The sequence below is a fragment of the Miniopterus schreibersii genome (assembly GCF_964146895.1).
Source record: "Miniopterus schreibersii genome assembly, chromosome: X".
NCBI classification, from domain to species: domain Eukaryota; kingdom Metazoa; phylum Chordata; class Mammalia; order Chiroptera; family Miniopteridae; genus Miniopterus; species Miniopterus schreibersii.
In genome coordinates, this window is record NC_138104.1 from 17,655,493 (window position 1) to 17,673,296 (window position 17,804).

General features: G+C 36.6%; 1 protein-coding gene across 4 annotated transcripts in view; it reads left to right on the top strand.

Moving 5' to 3' along the window:
* Positions 1-17,804, top strand: part of KLHL13 (kelch like family member 13) — a gene marked incomplete at its 5' end in the record, with an annotated part of 324,985 nt that overhangs the window by 88,829 nt on the left and 218,352 nt on the right. The window contains one exon of one of the 4 annotated variants that reach the window (XM_081125987.1): positions 6,612-6,650. The exons of the other annotated variants lie outside the window; for them this stretch is intronic. Of the gene's footprint in view, positions 1-6,611; positions 6,651-17,804 lie in introns of those variants that run through there. 4 annotated transcript variants of the gene reach the window in all.

The window sequence follows — 17,804 nt, forward strand, 5'->3', positions numbered from 1 at the left end:
ATATCCCACACATGAATGAAATCATACAGTTATTGTCCTTTTCCATCTGGCTTATTTTTCTTAGCATGATATTCTCAAGATCCATCCATGTTGTTGCAAATGGCAATATTTCATCTTTTTTATGGCTGGATAGTATTCCATTGTATATATGTACCACATACTATTTATCCAATTATCCATTAAAGGACACTTAGGTTGTTTCCATGTCTTGGCCACTGTGAATAATACTGGATTGAAAATAGGGGTACATATATCTTTGTGTTTTCAAAAATTTTGGATAGATACCCAGAAGAGGGATTGCTGGGTTCAGATGGTAGCTCTACTCTTAATTTTTTGAAGAACCTCCTTACCATTTTCCATAGTAGCTGCACCAATTTACATTCCCACCAACAGTGTAGGCACCAAAATCTTCACTGCATTTGCCAGGTAGGGTCCGTGTAGTCCATCTAACAGTGTGTGCAGATAAAGAAAAAAAAAATTAGCTGAAATGACTCAATGTAGGGAAAGAGTTATAGAGAATTTAATGTAATGTAAACCGAAGCATAATTATCTATGTCAAACTACAGATTCTCTTTTGTTGGATTCTAATGTTAATTTGCAGTTTCCTCTTTCCTAAGGAATTGGGGGAAACATTTAGCTCATTGTGGTTTAGAAATTGTTGTTGTTCTGGTCCCTTCTGGATTTCTATACTTTTCTCTTTGTCTAAGTCTTACAGATCCTCTTCTGTGTGTCCCATGCTGTTTTTGTTTCATGCCAAGCTGCTCTACGAAGGGTACTTTTTTGGTATTAAAACTCTCATTAATTGATACAGGAAATTCACAGTCATTTGGCAAATGTTTATGTGTTGGCTCTGTGTCATGCAGTGCACTAAGCTGGAGAGTGAGGATACAGAGATTTAAAAAATAAGTTCCTATCTTTTAGAAACTTACAGTTTAGCAGAGGAGCCAGACAATTTCAGTATGAGATAAGTGCTCTGACTGTTTTATAGAGAGTATCAGGGGAACACCCAATAGTTGGGGGTGTTGGTGGGGCTGGTTCAGGAAGACTGCCCTCTGAGCTGAGGGTCATAAGAGTTGTTAGAGATTCCTGGAGAAGAGGGCTGGTAAAAAGATTTTCCAGATTGTCTAACTACTATGCTGTATACTTGAAACTAAAACAATCTAATATTGAATGTAAGCTGTCATTGAAAAATAAAATGTTTAAAAAGAAAAAAGATTTTCCAGGCAGAGGAAGCAGTATGTATCGAGGTATTGGGGCATTGGAGACCATTATAGAGAGCTTGATTGACTCAAGAATAGGGATTAAGGGGAAGAGTAAATGGAGATGAGGCTGGATCATGAAGGACCTTAGGCATCATGCTGGAAGAGAACACAAACATAGTGAATGGTTTAAGTGGGAAATCAACATGTTCAGGTTTGTGTTTTTGAGAATACAGTACTGAAAGAGGATTCAAGATAGTCAAGCACAATGCTGGGAGACAAGCTAGGAAATATGACAGAAACCCACAGTTACCTTCCAGGTGGTAGTAAGGTAGTTGGATGTAAGGCAGAGGAGACAGAAATTAAAACCTGGCCCTGCTGAGGCAGTAGTAACTGGGGTATAAGGAGGCAATATTGGCTGAGTACTATAGAGGTCAAGATATAGAAGGACTGGGAAGTGATCCTGCACTTGTTTCAACTGAAGTCACTGGTGCAAGTATAAGGATATCAGGTGGTGATGATGGCACTATTTTCAGGTACAGGGTCCTGGAGAACTTCACCAGGTGCAGTATATTGAGGTCAAATCCAGGGAATTTAATTTTCAGTGTTGCTTTTCTTGTATTAAGGGCACAAACTGATGTTTGTGTTATATTTGGCCTATAGAATGTTCTAAGCATTTTGAGTCAACAGTTAACAACCAGAAGATTTTATATTTAAAAAATCCTAATTTCTGGTTTCTCTTGAGAATCCAGAAGCTCTAGCTACCTTGAGCCTGCATTCTTTCGTGGTCAGGTCAGCTGGAGCTGGGTAGCTACTCCTCCTTTAGATGTCGTGCTTGCTCTCCACTCCACCACGAACCAGCTCCTCACACTTTTATGTAGCCTGCTTGGCCTGTGTGGGCCTTGAGTTTGTCATCCCCAAGTTATCTCAGGCCTGGCTTTAAAGGAGACTTAAGGTAGCTAGATTGCTTATATAGGATGGTCTTTATCATCATAGTGAAGAGACTAGGTCATCAGCTGAAAAGAAAGGATACAGATTTCAGGAAGAGTGACTGGACCTTAAAATGTTGTTTTGATAACAAACCTACTAGACTTAAAAAAAAATTCCATAAGTGTGGAACCCTCTCAAAGGCCTTTTATAAAATATTTTCTTATTTCTCTGTATTGCAGTTGTCTGTTTACATGGATCTCTACCCCTATCATCTTGTGAACCTCTTGTGGTTCTGTGTGTTTTCCTTGGCTGTGGGTTTGAAATAATAAAAGGTGCTGAATATACACATCTATTAAGAGGGGGGGAAATGGGGCCCTGGTCAGTTTGGTTTGGTTGGTTGGAGTGTTGTCCCATACACCAGAAGGTAGTGGGTTCAATCCCGGTCAGGGCACGTGCGGGAGACAACCAATCAATGTTTCTCTCTCACATCAGTCTCTCTCTCTCTCTCTGTCTCTCTCTCTCTCTCTCTCTCTGTCTCTCTCTCTCTCTCTTGCTTCCTCTCTCTGAAATAAACCAAAGGAAAAATACGGTGGTGATAAAACTGTTTTTTGTTATTGGGGGATCCAGATGAGACAATACATGTCAGAATACATAGCACAGAGCCTAGTTCATAGTAGACACACAAATCAATTTTTCCCTCTACTTATTAAACTGCTTAAAATGCAGACACTCAGCAAAAACTTGTTTCCTTTCTTCCTTCTTCCCCTTCTGTGGTATCTGTGTTCCTGGTGATTCACCTTAGACCATGAGAATAGGGTTTGACATGCAGTCTCTTCCACTCACTTGTCTATGTATGTTCAATTTGTTGATTGTATATTACAAGCCTATTGTTTGTACAGCCCTGTACTAGGCACTGCGGGGTACCAGAGATGAGATCCAGTTCCTGCCTCTTGCTTTTTGCTTGGTGGGAGGATTGGACACATAATCAAGGAGCTGTATATACATAAACAATTCTGTGTGCCAGGAGAGGACAGGTAAAATGCCCCTGCCATTCAAAGGAGGGAGGAACCCCATGAGGTTGGAGGAATCAGAAAAGGCTTCCTGAAGGAGTTTATACCAAAGGCATGAAAAGGATAGGATTTCAGCATGTGGAGGTGGAGAGGCTGCAGAGACAGTTCTCTGCCTGCAGGGAATGTTTCCCTTGGAATTGTGCCTAGTTGTCAAAGGCCTTTTGAAAGTCTAGATGAAGTAGACACACTGGTTCCTCTTTTGCCAAGAGGTCTATTTACCCTCTTGGAGAACTACAAAGATGAATGATGCAAAAACAAACTAAAACCCCAAAGTCTGACAGTGAACTAGGTCATGACACCAGAGTTATTTGAACATTGAACTGATATAATTTCTTTGCTGATAGCTGAACACTCATTCAGCAAATATTTATTGAGTATCTATTTATTTTATGCCTGGCACTGGCACTGTCACAAGATATTGGTGCATATTAAAATGAATACAATATGGGCCATACCTTCAAAGAGCCTCTATTCTATTGAGACAGATATGAAATCTATCTAATGTGGGAAGTAGTCTAAAAGGGGTTTGATCAGATTGCTATGAATGTGCAGAGAAGGGAGTGATTAACTAAATCTTCAGAGAAGTTGAGGGAAGGTGTCACAAAGGATGTAACATTTTTAGTGGGCCTTGAAAAAATAAGTAGGATTCCTTGAGGTAGAGAAGCGAGTAAATTAACATTAATCAGAGTCAGGAACTTTGCACTTAACCCTCAGTGAAACTTGTGATCCAGCTGTTACTATTTTCATTTTGCAGATGAGGAATCTGAGGCTCAGAGAGACTAAGGGACTCATCTAAGGGCACACAGCTAATTAATGTCCAATCAGTGTCTGAGTTAGGCTTTGAACTCATATTTCTCTGGCTCCAGTATATCAGGCTACCTTCATGAGGAAGAAGCAGTGGCCAGTGGGGATGTGGAAAGGCGTTCTAGTCAGGAAGAAAAGTTTTGCTGAAGATCAACAGGATTTGGGTCAGCAGGGTCTTACTTCAGCTCTCACCATGAGTGTCTGCCTTTGAATCACTTTAGGGATGATTATCTCCTTTTGGACATGCTTTTGTAATGGGAGTTGTTCAGTGTCTGCTTACACTATACCATTAATTTCAGCCAGCATTTATTGAGTGAATTGGCTGCAGCACAAGGGATTTGGACTGCTTGACCATCTTCACAATCATTTATACAGTGATAGATTGGAACGATATTCAAAAGACTTGCTTTAGCTCTTCTGTTCACCCAAGTCCCCAGATTGATAATGCCATTTCTTGGTCCTTAACAGACAGAGAGACACAGCCTGATTGTAAAGACTGAAAGAACCTATTTTTGAAGAAGTAGCTCTCTTGAAAGTATGCATTTAATAACCATTTAAATCTTTTCTTGAACAAGCAATGGTTTAAATAAATAAATTGGTATACAGATAGATAAGATGATAGAAACAGCATATATCTATAAACCCACATATATTCATATATCCACACGAGTAGTTAACTAATTAGAATTTGTACAGTGGCTTAATTGGTAAGAATCACCCTAGTGCAAAGTCTACCTACTTTGTTAATAGGGGTAAATCCTTACCCTTCTTAACAGAAACAAACAAAAAGTTCTCCCCTTGCTCCTTTGAATAAAGGAAATATGTTCAGCTAAGGACAATGAAATTGTTACTGAACAAAACAATGAAGTATCCTGTCCCACTTTGCTGATGGGAACAAACTTACCAAATACTAGGAGGCAGAAACCTTAGTGCCACCTACAACAGTACCATAGATCCACACACCAAAGAACCTCCCTGCATCTCCCAAAGGGGAGATGTTGGTCAAAGAGTGCAATGTTTCAGTTATGCAAGATGAATGAGTTCTGGAGATCTAAATGTACAGTATGGGGACAGTAGTTAACAATGCTGTATTGTATACTTGATGTGTGTGCTAAGAAGGTAATTCTTAAGTGTTCTACACACACACAAAACAAACGGAAAAAAGAAAATGGTAACCGTGTGAGGTGAGGATGGGTATGTTAGTTTGTGGTGACCATTTTACAATGTATATCAAAATGTCAAGTTGAACACCTTAAATATATACAATTCTTGTCAATTGTGGTGGAAAAATAAAGCCAAAAAACCCCCAAACACAAAACTCTTCCCCATATCTTTCTGGTTTAAAGCTTTGGAGTGGTGTGTGTGGAACTGTATGCATCTCTGATTGTCAAGCTTTCTCATTATCTAACATAATTTTTAACTATAGTCCTTCCTTTCTGTGTTGTTAGCCATAATCCTAGCTCAGATCATCACCACAGCACCCTGAGACTATTGCAATAGCTTTTATGTTATTCTTTCTGTTTCTAGCTGTTTTCAAATCCATCTACGCATAGCTATTCAAAAAGTGAACGCTGCTTTCTTCTTCCCAATTCTCTTTTGCTGAGGAAAATAGATTTATTCCGTTTCTGATTAGATAACCAACACATTTTAATAATGTGTATTATTAAAAGTGCAAAAATAAAAGACAGAAAAAAATGCAGAATAAAGTAAAGCATCACCTGAAATTTCACCACCCTGAGATAACCACCATGCATTTGTTGGTTACCATCCCTTCATTCACCTCTTGTATCTATTAACACACACATGCAATTTTATAATTTTTAGTTGTTTGCTTGTTACCTTCCAGTGCATAACCAGTGCTAACAACTCAGTGTATATATCCTTTATGCCTTCCTTCAGGTTCATGTAACTATGATAAAATAAATAGACATATATACAAAGAGGGGTTTACAAACCATTATACATTTTTTAAAAAGTATCATGCTATAGCCCAGTTGGGAGTGGCTCAGCGGTTGAGCGTCGACCTAGGATCCAGGCAATTGGGGTTCAATTCCCGGTTAGGGCACATGCCCGGGTTGTGGGCTGCAGCCGATCAATGACTCTCTTATCATTGATGTTTCTATCTCTCTCTTTCCTTCTCCTTTCCTCTCTCTGAAATCAATAAAGATATATTAAAGAGAAAAAAAAAGTATCATGCTATATACTTCTTTGCCTCTTGCTTTTCTTACCCTATAGTGAAATTCTTCCAAGTTTACTGGTACAAATCTAATTAATTCCTTTTACTGTCTGCACAATATTCCATGATATGGATATACAATTTATTCACTTATTTCTCTATGGGAGGACATTCTTTTTGCTACTAGATTTCTGTCACTATAGAACCAATGCTGCAGTAAATATCTTTGCATATGTATCTATGTAACTCTCCTTGTATTGGCAGTTTTATTTCTTTGGGATAGATTCATAGGAGTGGAATTGCTGGGACAAAAGGTTATGTGTAGTTTTAATTTTTATAGCTATTCCCAGATTGCTTTCCCAAAAGGCTATAAATAGTTACATTAACATAGCAGTGTTATGAAAGTACACTCTCCCTTCCCCATTCTGCCAGCAGTAGATGTTAGTACTTAAATATTTGCCAATCTAATGGGTAAGAAATATCTTATTATATATATTTTTAATTTGCATTTCTCAAAACTGCTATTGTTTAATGACCATTTGGGTTTGTACTTCATATCCTTTGTTCATTTTCCTACTGTGTTGTCTTATCAGTTTGCAAGAGCTATTTAGGTATTATAGATAGTAACCTCTTATCTAGCATATGTATTGTAAGTTTTATTTTCTAATGTATAATTTGTCTTTTGAGTTTGTTAATGTTATTGCTTTCCATAGAGATGTTTAAAAGGAAAATTATACAGTTAATATGTTTATGTTTTCCTTTATAGTTTCTGGGGATTCTATTTCAGTTAAAAGATTACTAAACCTACTAAGTTACACATATATTTGCCTAAAAGTTCTTATGATTTTTCTTGGTTTATTATTTAAATTATGTTTTTACTATGTCCCAAATTTACTTTTTAAAAATCAAATTTATTGGGGTGACATTAGTTCATATCAAATTTACCTTTTAAAGTGGGGTATTGCCCTAGCTGGCTTTGCTCAGTGGTTAGAGTGTTGGCCTGAGGACTGAAGGGTCTTGGGTTCGATTCCACCGGTCAAGGGCACGTATTTCAGTTGCAGGATTGATCCCTGCCCCGTTCAGGCACGTGAGGGAGGCAACCAATTGATGTGTCTCTCTCACATCGATGTTTCTAAATGGGTAGCCAATTGTGCCAGACTGCTTTTATTAAATAAATTGCCCCTTTCCAATGGAATTGAATTACCACCTTTGTCATATATCAAAATACCATATATATTGATCTCTATTTCTACATTTTGTTTTGTTCCGCTGATCTATTTGTCTATTCCTATGCCAATATCATACTATTCTGCTTATAATGGCTTCATGATATATGTTAAATCTGGTAAGGTAGGTATCACATACTATTTTGCTTTCCTATAACTTTATTAGCTATTCTTAGACATTGATTTTTCCATTTAAACGTTAAGATCATGTACTCTGTTATGAAAAAAAGCATTACAAAAATTATGGTATTCTAATTGTAATTACATTAAATGTATATATTCATCTTGGAAGAATTAAAATTTTTATAACAATTAGGCTTTCTATCCAAAAACCATGGTATGTGTTTTTATTTGTTCAAGAAAACTAACTTTAACAGGACTTACGTTATAGCCAATGTTATAAGCCAAGAGTCAGAATAAGAAATCTAGCTATTGAAAAAAGTGGAGACAAAATTGGTCATTGTTTGCTGATACTTTGATTTCTCTCTATAAACCATAAGGCAATGAATTGAAAGTCAATCAGCACTAATTGTAGATATTGGAAATATGGTAAATACAAAATAACTTTAGGGTCTAGGTTATAATTTTTATTTGTGCTGACTTTAGGGATACTATTGGGAACCAGGAAAAAAAATCCTTTTTATTCATTTTGTGGAACATTCTTACTCTTCTCTTTTTCCTAGCTCATATTAAATGAATTCAAAATGGGGAAAAAATGTTTGCTCTTAAAACCCTGTGCCAGGATAGGTGCATTAACAATGCCAGATATATATAAAAAAAGGGGGATTTAACAATGAAGGTTAATCCATGTTAATAGATCTGACCATTATCACCTGGAAAAAGACTATTAAAATTTCAAGTGGTCATATTTTCTCCTAACTGAAAATGAAGCGCATATAAAACAACCCAATGAATTGTTTGTTTAAAGCTTTCCATTGGTTCCTGTCATGAAGAGCAAAGATGACATGAACAATTTCAACCCATTTTATTTGTTAGCTTCTTAGCATTTTATCTGAAACTTGTTCTTAACTAGACAATTGTACTTCTCTGTTCTAACTTCATACAGACAGAAACATGTGTTTTTTCCCCCCCAAGATAAGTGTGGATATAATCATTTTAGGTTTGTTGACATCAAAATTCAGAACTTAATCCAACAAACTGTTATGGAGTCTACTATGTGAACATATTTTCTGTCCTCGAGGAGTTTATAATATACTAAGAATTATAAGAAATATGATGATAATGGCATCTTTTATTGGGTGTCCAGTAGTGCCAAACACACTTTCCCCAGATGACCTCCTTTAATTCTCACAAGAACCTATTAATTAGTAGTATTATTATCTTAATTTTACAGATAAGGAAAGTGAGTCTTAGAGAGGTCAAATAATTTGCCCCTACTGTCAGTCACACAGCTTACAACAGTGACATTGGGAATAAAGCCCAGATTCGTCTGATATTGGAGTTCTAAACTGGCAAAGGACTATAATACAAAGATTGTTAGAGGTGACTCTGCTATGAAAACCTGCTGGGTAGACTCCAAGAAAGTGAAGCCTGTGGGTGCCTTGGGGTGGGAGAATAGAGAGTAGGGTTGCAGAGTTGACACTCAAAGGAACTAATGGAAGGGCATCACCAGGTGTGGAGCCTGAGGCTAAATTTTACTCTTGGGTGGAAACCTCACCTGTCCCGTATACAGCGAGACTGACAGATTGATAGCTCTCTTTTGATTCTGCAGGAGATAGTGAATGATTGTTTTAAATCAGTCGTGATTTAACTGATTAATCCCAGTAACAAGACAAGACAGAATGTGGCATAAGAGAGCTTTATATAAAATGCTACTGGGGTTCAGATAATAAAAAATAATAACAAAAGCTTGCATTTTCAGAATGCTTTCTCTGCCAGGATCTGTCCTAAGTGCCTTCCATGCACCACTTCACTTAATCCTCATGCCTATGGATAACTCTGAGTTTAGTATCTTGTCCAAGACTACAGAGATAGTAAGTCAAACTCAGGTCTGTGTGGTTGACCTCAGAGAGTTTCTAGGTGAGTGACTCAGGACAGTCTTTATGAAGCAGGTGGCAATTGAAGTGGACCCTAAAGGATAGGTAGATGACCACAGGCAGAGATCTAAGTAAGAGGGCAGAGCCTCAGCAAAGGCATGCATGTGGTAGGGGAAGTGCAGGAACAACAAGTGGAATAGTTTGCTTGGAGCTTCATGTGATTGAAGAGCTATAGGGGCAGAGAAGACTAAAGAGAGCAGTTGAGAACACATTTTTGAGGTCTCTGAATTCCAAGCTGAAGAATTTGTGCTATGTCGTTGTATTAGTTTGCTAGGGCTGCCAAAACAAAGTGCCACAAATTGGATGGCTTAAGGAACAGAAATTTGTCTCATAGTTCTGGAAGCCCGGAGTCCGAGATCAAGAAGTTGGCAGGGTTGTTTCCTTCTTAAGGTGATGAGACAAGGATTTGTACTGGGCTTCTCTTTGGCTTGTAGATGATCTTTTTCTCCCTACATTGTCTTCCCCCTATGCCTGTGTCCAAATTTCCTTTTCTAATAAGCACACCTGTCATATTGGATTAGGGCCCTTCCTAATGATCTCATTTTAACTTGATTATCTCTATTAAGACCCTATCTCTAAATAAGGTCACATCCTGAGGTACTAGGGGGTTAGGACTTTCACATGAGTTTGGGGAGGCAGCACACAATTCAACCTATACCACTAATTAGGTAGATGGTTCAGCGGTTTTATGGAGTCTGCTTTATTTTGAGAAAACTGTTGTTTAATTTTAGACTTTCAAATCAGGTACATAAAATCAAGTGATGCAAATCATATGAAATAAAGAGAGTAATAAATCTCAGAGGCATTGGTGTGGTGAGAAGAAAAAGAAAACCTTTCTATTTAAAACAAGAGCCAACTACAGACATTTTTGCTTCAAGAACAGGGGCATTATTCATGTCCAAGGAGATGCCTCTTTGTTTAGGAAAATGTCTTGATGACTTATTTGAGTTTGAATGGTGAACCACATATCCCTCATCCCAGCCCTGGGCATTGTTTGAAAGGGGAGAATAAAACAAATAATTAAATTTCTCATTATACTGAAGGTTGACTTTGAAAAATGGGGGTTGGGTGGAAATGAAGTAAAGGAGGAAGGAAGGTGACGATAATGAGAGGGGGAAGAGAAGGTAAGGGAAGAGAAAGAAGTAAAACATGACAGATGGGAAACAGGGAATAAAATTGGACAATTTGGTATGATGGGAGTGGTCAGGAGGTACAATATTCAGTTTTCAGTTGTTTGTTATATGTGAGTAGTGTGATCTCTTCCTTTCAAATGTTTTCTACAAGTACTATCCTTTTAATAGTGGTGTTTAGAGGGTTTAATAGAAAAAGATCTGAATTCTATGGTTAGGACTAAAAGGGACAAAGAAAGAATGACTACAAAAGGGAAGATGTTCCTGAGATAAGAGCTTAGTGGAAACAAGAATTCGAAGTCTCAGAGTTCTGGAATTAGGCCAGGTGGGGACCACTACTTATTAGCAGTGTAGCCTTGAGGAAGTCAATTAACCTTCCAAGCCTCAATTTCCTCTTCTTAGAAGTGGGGGAACAAAAATGGAACTATCTCATATGGTTGCTGTGGGTGAGGATTAAATAAGATAATGGTTGTTAGATGTTTGGAACAACGCCAGACATAATTAAGTGCACGATAAATATTAGCTGTGGGAAAGACCAACAGACTTCCAGCAGTACTTGGAATGAGGACTCAAAACACTTTTTTTCTAACTATTGAAAGGAAGGACTAGGCCAGAAGGAGGGAGGTCTTGGGAACACCCAGGCTGGAAACATCTGGGTTTCTCCTGGGAGTAAGGATAGATCTGTAGGAGTGTAGTATGCATAGGAAGAATGAAATTATCAAAGATCTTGGAAGAAAATCAAGGGAAAATATCTTTTAATTAATTCAATTAATGATAAGTACTTCCCAACTCATTGTTGCTCTTTCTGTCTCTCACAATTTGGCTCTGTTTTACTCCATTGTGCTGTTGAATGAGGCCTCCCCCCATAACCCATTTATATTTTGTTATGATATATCACAAGAATGCAGAAAAGCATAGAGAAAAACATGATGGACACCTGTGTGCTCACCACCCAGTTCTATCAAATCTGAAGGTTTTGCCTTGTTCATTTATTTTTATTTGCTTATTTTGTAGAAATAAAGTGTTATAGATACAATTGAAGCCCTCTGGACACTTTTTACTCCCTTCCAGTATGTGAATGCCTCTCCCAGGAATACAGTTCTTTGGAATATAATTCTTTGGAATACAATGTGAATTATGTTCCATGGAGTTGTGCAACAGCAGTCCAGGATCCTTGGGTAAGATGTTTTTCATTCTTATGTATGTTTTAGTACTTTTAACACCAATGACTATATCCATAAACAATATTTTACAGGATTTAAACCTTACTAATGGTACCTTCCTGTATTTAACATTCTGCAACTTGCTTTTTAAAATTTTTTATTATCACTCAATTATTGAATTCATCCATGCAGATACATGGAGCTATATTCATTTATTTCACTAGTGTAAAATGAAATTCCACTGCATGAATATGTCACAATTTATCTTTTCTCCTGTTGATGGACAGTTAGGCTTTTTCTTTTCTTTGCTATTGCTGCAGTAAACATTCTTGTACATCATACATGAGTTTCTCTAAGGAATATACAGGAGTGGAGTTGGGCATCCTCAGCTCTATCAGATATTGACAAATTGCTCTCCAAAGTAATTGTACTAATTTAAAGTAATCGTAGTGGTATACCAATGGTATATGAGTTAATATTGTTTTACACCCCCATCAACAATTGGTATTGTCAGACTTTATAACGTACATCAATCTAATGGCTAGGAAGTATCTTGTCATTTTAATTTAGTTATTATGTTATTTTAATCATTATTGATAAGGTTGAGTATATTTTCATAAATTTATCAACCATTTGGGGTTCCTTTTCTGTGAATAACCTATTCATGTTTTTTAAGGATTAAATGAAGTTATATGTGTAAAGCAATTAGAACAGTGCCTGATATAAAGTACACAATACATATTAGCTATTCTTATTTGCCGGTTTCCCTATTGGATTGCTACCGATTTGTAGTTCTGATATATATATATATTTTAATATATCTTTATTGATTTCAGAGAAAGGAAAGGAGAGGGAGAGAGAGAGAGATAGAAACATCAATGTTGAGAGAGTCATTGATCGAGCCCGCAACCCGGGTACATGCCCTGACCGGGAATCAAACCCTGATCGCCTGGATCCCAGGTCGACGCTCAACCGCTGAGCCATGCCCGGCCGGGCTCTGATATATATTTTATATAAATCCTTTGTTATGAATTACAAATATTTTCTCCCATTCTGTAATTTGCATTTTCATTTTTTATAGTGTGCATAAATTTTAGATTTCAATGAGTGAAACTTTTTCTTTAACTCTATGTTTTGTATTTTTAAAAATAATAACCAGTGGTTAATTTTCTTTTTCAAAAAATTTATCTTTATTGTTGAAAATATTACAGATGTCCTCTTTTTCCCCCCATTAACCCCTTCCACCTCCCACCCACTCCCCGCCCCAGGCCTTCACCACACTATGGTTTGTGTCCGTGGGTTATGTATATGTTTTTATGTGTTTTGAGTCCTGTTAAAGAAATCCCTTCCCTGGTGTCATAGACAGTCTTGTCTCTTTTCGTATAAGATGTTTAGGTTTAATTTTCATATTTAGGCTTTTAGATCTACATGGATTTTATTTTTGTGTGTGGCAGGATGGAGGAATTGATTTTTTCCCCAAAGAAAACTGGCCCCATTTAGTGAATGGTCCATCCTTTCTCCAGTGATATGTAATGTTACTTCTGTTGTGTATCAAGTTTTTATGGGTTTGTTTTGTAGTTTTCTCTTCGGTTGCATTGGGCTATATATATTTTTGTCTGTACCTGCACTATTACCGCATTGTCCTAACTACTCGAGTTCTATAGTACAAACTGTAAAGTAAGTTCTTTCTGTTTTGCTTTTCTTCATAAATGTTATCAACTCTTCTTGGCTCTTTGCTCTTCCATATGAATTTTGGAATCACTTTATAAAGTCCCACAAAAATTTTGATGAGCTTTTTGTTAGAATTGCATTGACTTTAGGGATTAATTTGGGAGAATTGATAATTTTATGATGTTGAGCCTTCCCTTTCATGGACATGACATAGTACTATGTTTTAAAACTTCTTTAATTGCTTCAGTTTTATTACTGTCTCTCTTAAGGTCTTGTACAAATATTGTTTGATTTATTTCTAGATACTGTATTAGTCAGGGTTCTCCAGAGAAACAGAATTAATAGGACAGATGTAGATATAAATGTAGATATAGATATAAGTAGAGATATATTATAGGAATTGGCTTTTACGATAATGGAGGTCAAGAAGTCCCGTAGCCTGCCGTCTGCAAACCGGAGAACCGGTAAAGCCAGTGGTATAATTCAGTCAGAATCCAAAGGCCTGAGAACCAGGGGAGCTGATGGCGTAAATCCCAGTCCAAGGCCAGAGGCCTTAGGACCAGGTGGCCACTGGTGTAAGTTCTAGAATCCAAACGCCCAAGAACCAGGAACTCCAATATCTGAGGGCAGGAAAAATATGGGCATCTCAGCTCAAGAAGAAAGAGAGAATTTGCCCTTCTGCCTTCTTGTTCCGTTTGGAGCCTCAATTGGATGATGCCCACCCACATTGGTGAAGGCAGGTTTCTTTACTCAGCCTGCCAAATCAAATGCTAATCTCTACTAGAAATACCCTCACAGACACCCAGAAATAATGTTTTTCCAACTATTTGGTCATCCCTTAGCCCAGTCACGTTGACTTATAAAATTAACCATCACAGGTATCTTATAATTTTGTTGCTATCTTAAAAGTATTATCTTCTTTTTAATTCATGTATTTTATTTGCTGCTTCTGTAAAGGAATGCAATAGGTTTTTATATTAATCTCTTATACAATAACATTGCTAGTATCTCTTATTAGTTTCTTATATGCAGATAATCCAACCATATCATTTGAATATAATGATTGTTTTTCCCCTATCCTTACATCTTTTAGTTTCAGGTATATTTTTAAATTTTAGAATTGTTATTTAAAGGGGTATATGTATGTATGTGTGTATGTTTCAACTCTGATGAAATTCTTCATTTTTTCATCTATTTTCTCTATATTTTCCTCTATTTTTGAATGTATTCATCATTGATATTCTTGTGACCCTCTATAGGGTGGATCTGAAACTCTAATCTTTATATAGTGTGCTTTATAGTACATTTCATAGGCTTGACAGATATCACAAAATATTCTGAGGGTAAAATCAGCTGTGTGCTTGGGGAGCCCAAAGTTTTTTCCAAGTCTCTTCATAAAGGTCATTAGTCTCCAGAGAATAAGCTTTTGGTTTTGTTATTCATCTTTAGCATGTTTAAAACAATATTAACTTCTGCAATCTTTACTACTTCCTTATTTTTCTAACTCCTTGAGTTATACAGCATGTTTACTAATTTTTAAAATCTTTTTTTCTCAAATGAGTATCTGAGGAATAAATGTACTTAGGACTACTTCTGTTGCCATATCCCTCTGGTTTGTGATGCATAGTGTTTTCACAGTTTTGTGCACTGACTAATTTCCATTATGATTTCTTCTTTTTGGCCAATGAGTCATTTAGAAATGTTTTTCATTTCTAGTATATGTTTTAAAATTATTTTTGTTATTTTCTAATGAGGTCAGTAGTGTTTTAATTCTTTCTTGTGTTCTGAGACTTCCTTTATTGCCTATTGCAGGGTCAGTTTTTAATAAATATTCCATGTGTGCTTGAAATAAATGTGTATTTTTTAATCATTACGTGCAAGATTATATAAGTATTTATTTGAAAAAGTATATAATTTTTTAACTCTTCAATATAATTACTAGGTTCTAAAATCCTAGTTTTGAAGCCTTTAGACATCACATCACTTCTGTTGATCACAAAATACATAATTCATTTAAGCTACTAAATGTTTTTCTTTTAAAGTATGGATGAGAGCATTAACTACACATGCCAAATTGTCTTTTTTAAGTATTTACACTTTTGTATTATTTGTTATAATAGCACACTAAGATAGGGAGAGGATAATATATTTATGTTTCCATCCTAATGTTCTTTCTTCAACTGTCTGGTATTCCCATAGTAAATTTTGAATCTTACTAGATTTGCTAAAGTCTTTTGCTCCCTTCTCACATTACAAGAATATTAAGCAGAGCTAGAACTTGAAGTAAAATTTAGTAAAATAGAAACCTCCAGAATATCTCCTGGGTCTTATTAAAATAAGATAGCAGATGCTGTTGCTATAGCACTCAAAGGCCATGCTACTTTAACTTGCAGCTCTGTTACCTGAGGCTCAAACCTCACTAGACCTCTGCATTGTAAGGAACATATATTATCAAATCAGTGTCCTAGAAATGTGAATATGAATGAATCTTGGCTGAATACCCATATTTGGCTTACTTGAAAGGCCTTAAAAAATGAGTTGGTGTTCTTGGACCCAATTTAATTTGTAATGAGTCTAAGAAACTAAAGAATCATTACCATGGAACTCCAGAATGAAATCAATCTTTTTTTATTATTACATTTTGCCTCTGTCTTTGATGTGATGCTTTTAAAGTATAACAGAGACTATTAACCGGATGCAAGGAAACTGAGACTATCACATTTCAAAATCTAAAAATTTACGAGCTGCCACTGATTCACATTTAAGCCCTAAATAATTCCATATATTGCTTGGAAATTTAGAAGGTTTGAGGGGAGTGGTTGTTTCCCCTGGAGGGATGCTTAGTTTGTATAATAACAGTGTTGACTTCTAGAGCTTTTAGGGGTTGGTGAGTATTGTGACTTTCTCTATGGTGGTCAGATTTTGGACATTAGCTTCCTGAAGCAATAATCCTCTTGGCCTTCCTTTTACATAACAGAAAGAGACTCATCACTTTCTGTTTTTTGGATAATACAGACAAAGAAATGATGTTTTAAGTTGTTTGAGCAGAAGCTTAGGGGAAATAATTTGTAAGGCCTTTTTTGAAAAACACTACAAGGAGATAATTTCAGGTTCCAGCTTGTGTAAACCGGAATCTAAAATGTTATAGTTGACCATGCAGACAACCCTCAGATTTATAAAAAGGATCTATTCCCACATTTTATAAATGACATGTTTGGAATTTGGAATTGGTTTCTCATAGAAACAATGCTATATTTGATTAGGGTTTGAGATAAGACTACAAAACTCCAATTTCACCCAGAGAGTGACTGAAATATTGTTACATTTATGATTTTAACCCTTTTTCCTTTTAAGTTTTATAAAGTATATTTAAACATACAAAATGTCTTTAAAGGTTATCAAAGACTCAGGATCCTAAGCATCATGGCCCATATTTAGGAACGGGGGCATTGTATATTATTTAAACCCCCAAGTGTACCCCTAGAAATTAGCCATCAATGGGAGGGAATGAGGTACCCTGAACCCCAAGGTGAAATAATACTCTGGATGCTTCAGTTTCTACTTTTCCAGGTCTCAGGAGTCAAAATGCACCTCTTATGAAGAGGGAGGAGAAGAATGAGGTGTACACTGGAGGCAAGTGATGCGCTCCAGACATCAGCTAGCCACCAAAACACCCAGTGGAGCCCTGGCTGGGAGCATCTGGGAGCAGGGGACCTGGCTTCTTTCAATCAGTCATGCTGGAGAGTGGAGTGAGCAAAGCTCCAACAGAACTCCTGTAGCTGTAGGCCTGCCCTAGAAGAATGAGAGTATAGTGAGAAAGGCAAAGTTAAGTTTATCAAGATACCAATTGATTGGCATACCTATCAGCAAAATCCGGACTGGAAAACTCTGTTAAATAGCCTGGGTGTTTCAACAGGTAAATTATAAGGAAAAGAGAAGAATAGAGGGATATTAGAGTAAAAGAGATTAAAAGACGTATCTAATTTTTCAAATGGGAAAACTAAAATATAGCGTCTAGGGATGCACATTTAGGTGACAGAACTATTTTTTTTAAAGACAAAGAAACATTTACTATAAAAATCTAGACAATAGGTATGTATGGGTCAAGGGAGGGGCTTGTGATGTGGCAGTACACATGGAAGGGGCTTCTGGGGTAACTGACAGAGATTTATTTCTTGACCTTATAATGGTTAAAAAGTTTTGCTTTATATGAATTCATTAAGCCATTCATCTGTTACATCTGTGTGGTTTTCCTTCTCTGTTTTACTTTACAATAAAACACATAAAAAATAGAAGAAGGGCATACCCCTGGAGACAAAACACTAAGCAGCTGCTGGGAGACTGACATGATTACTGAGGATTTTAAAGGAAGGGAGAG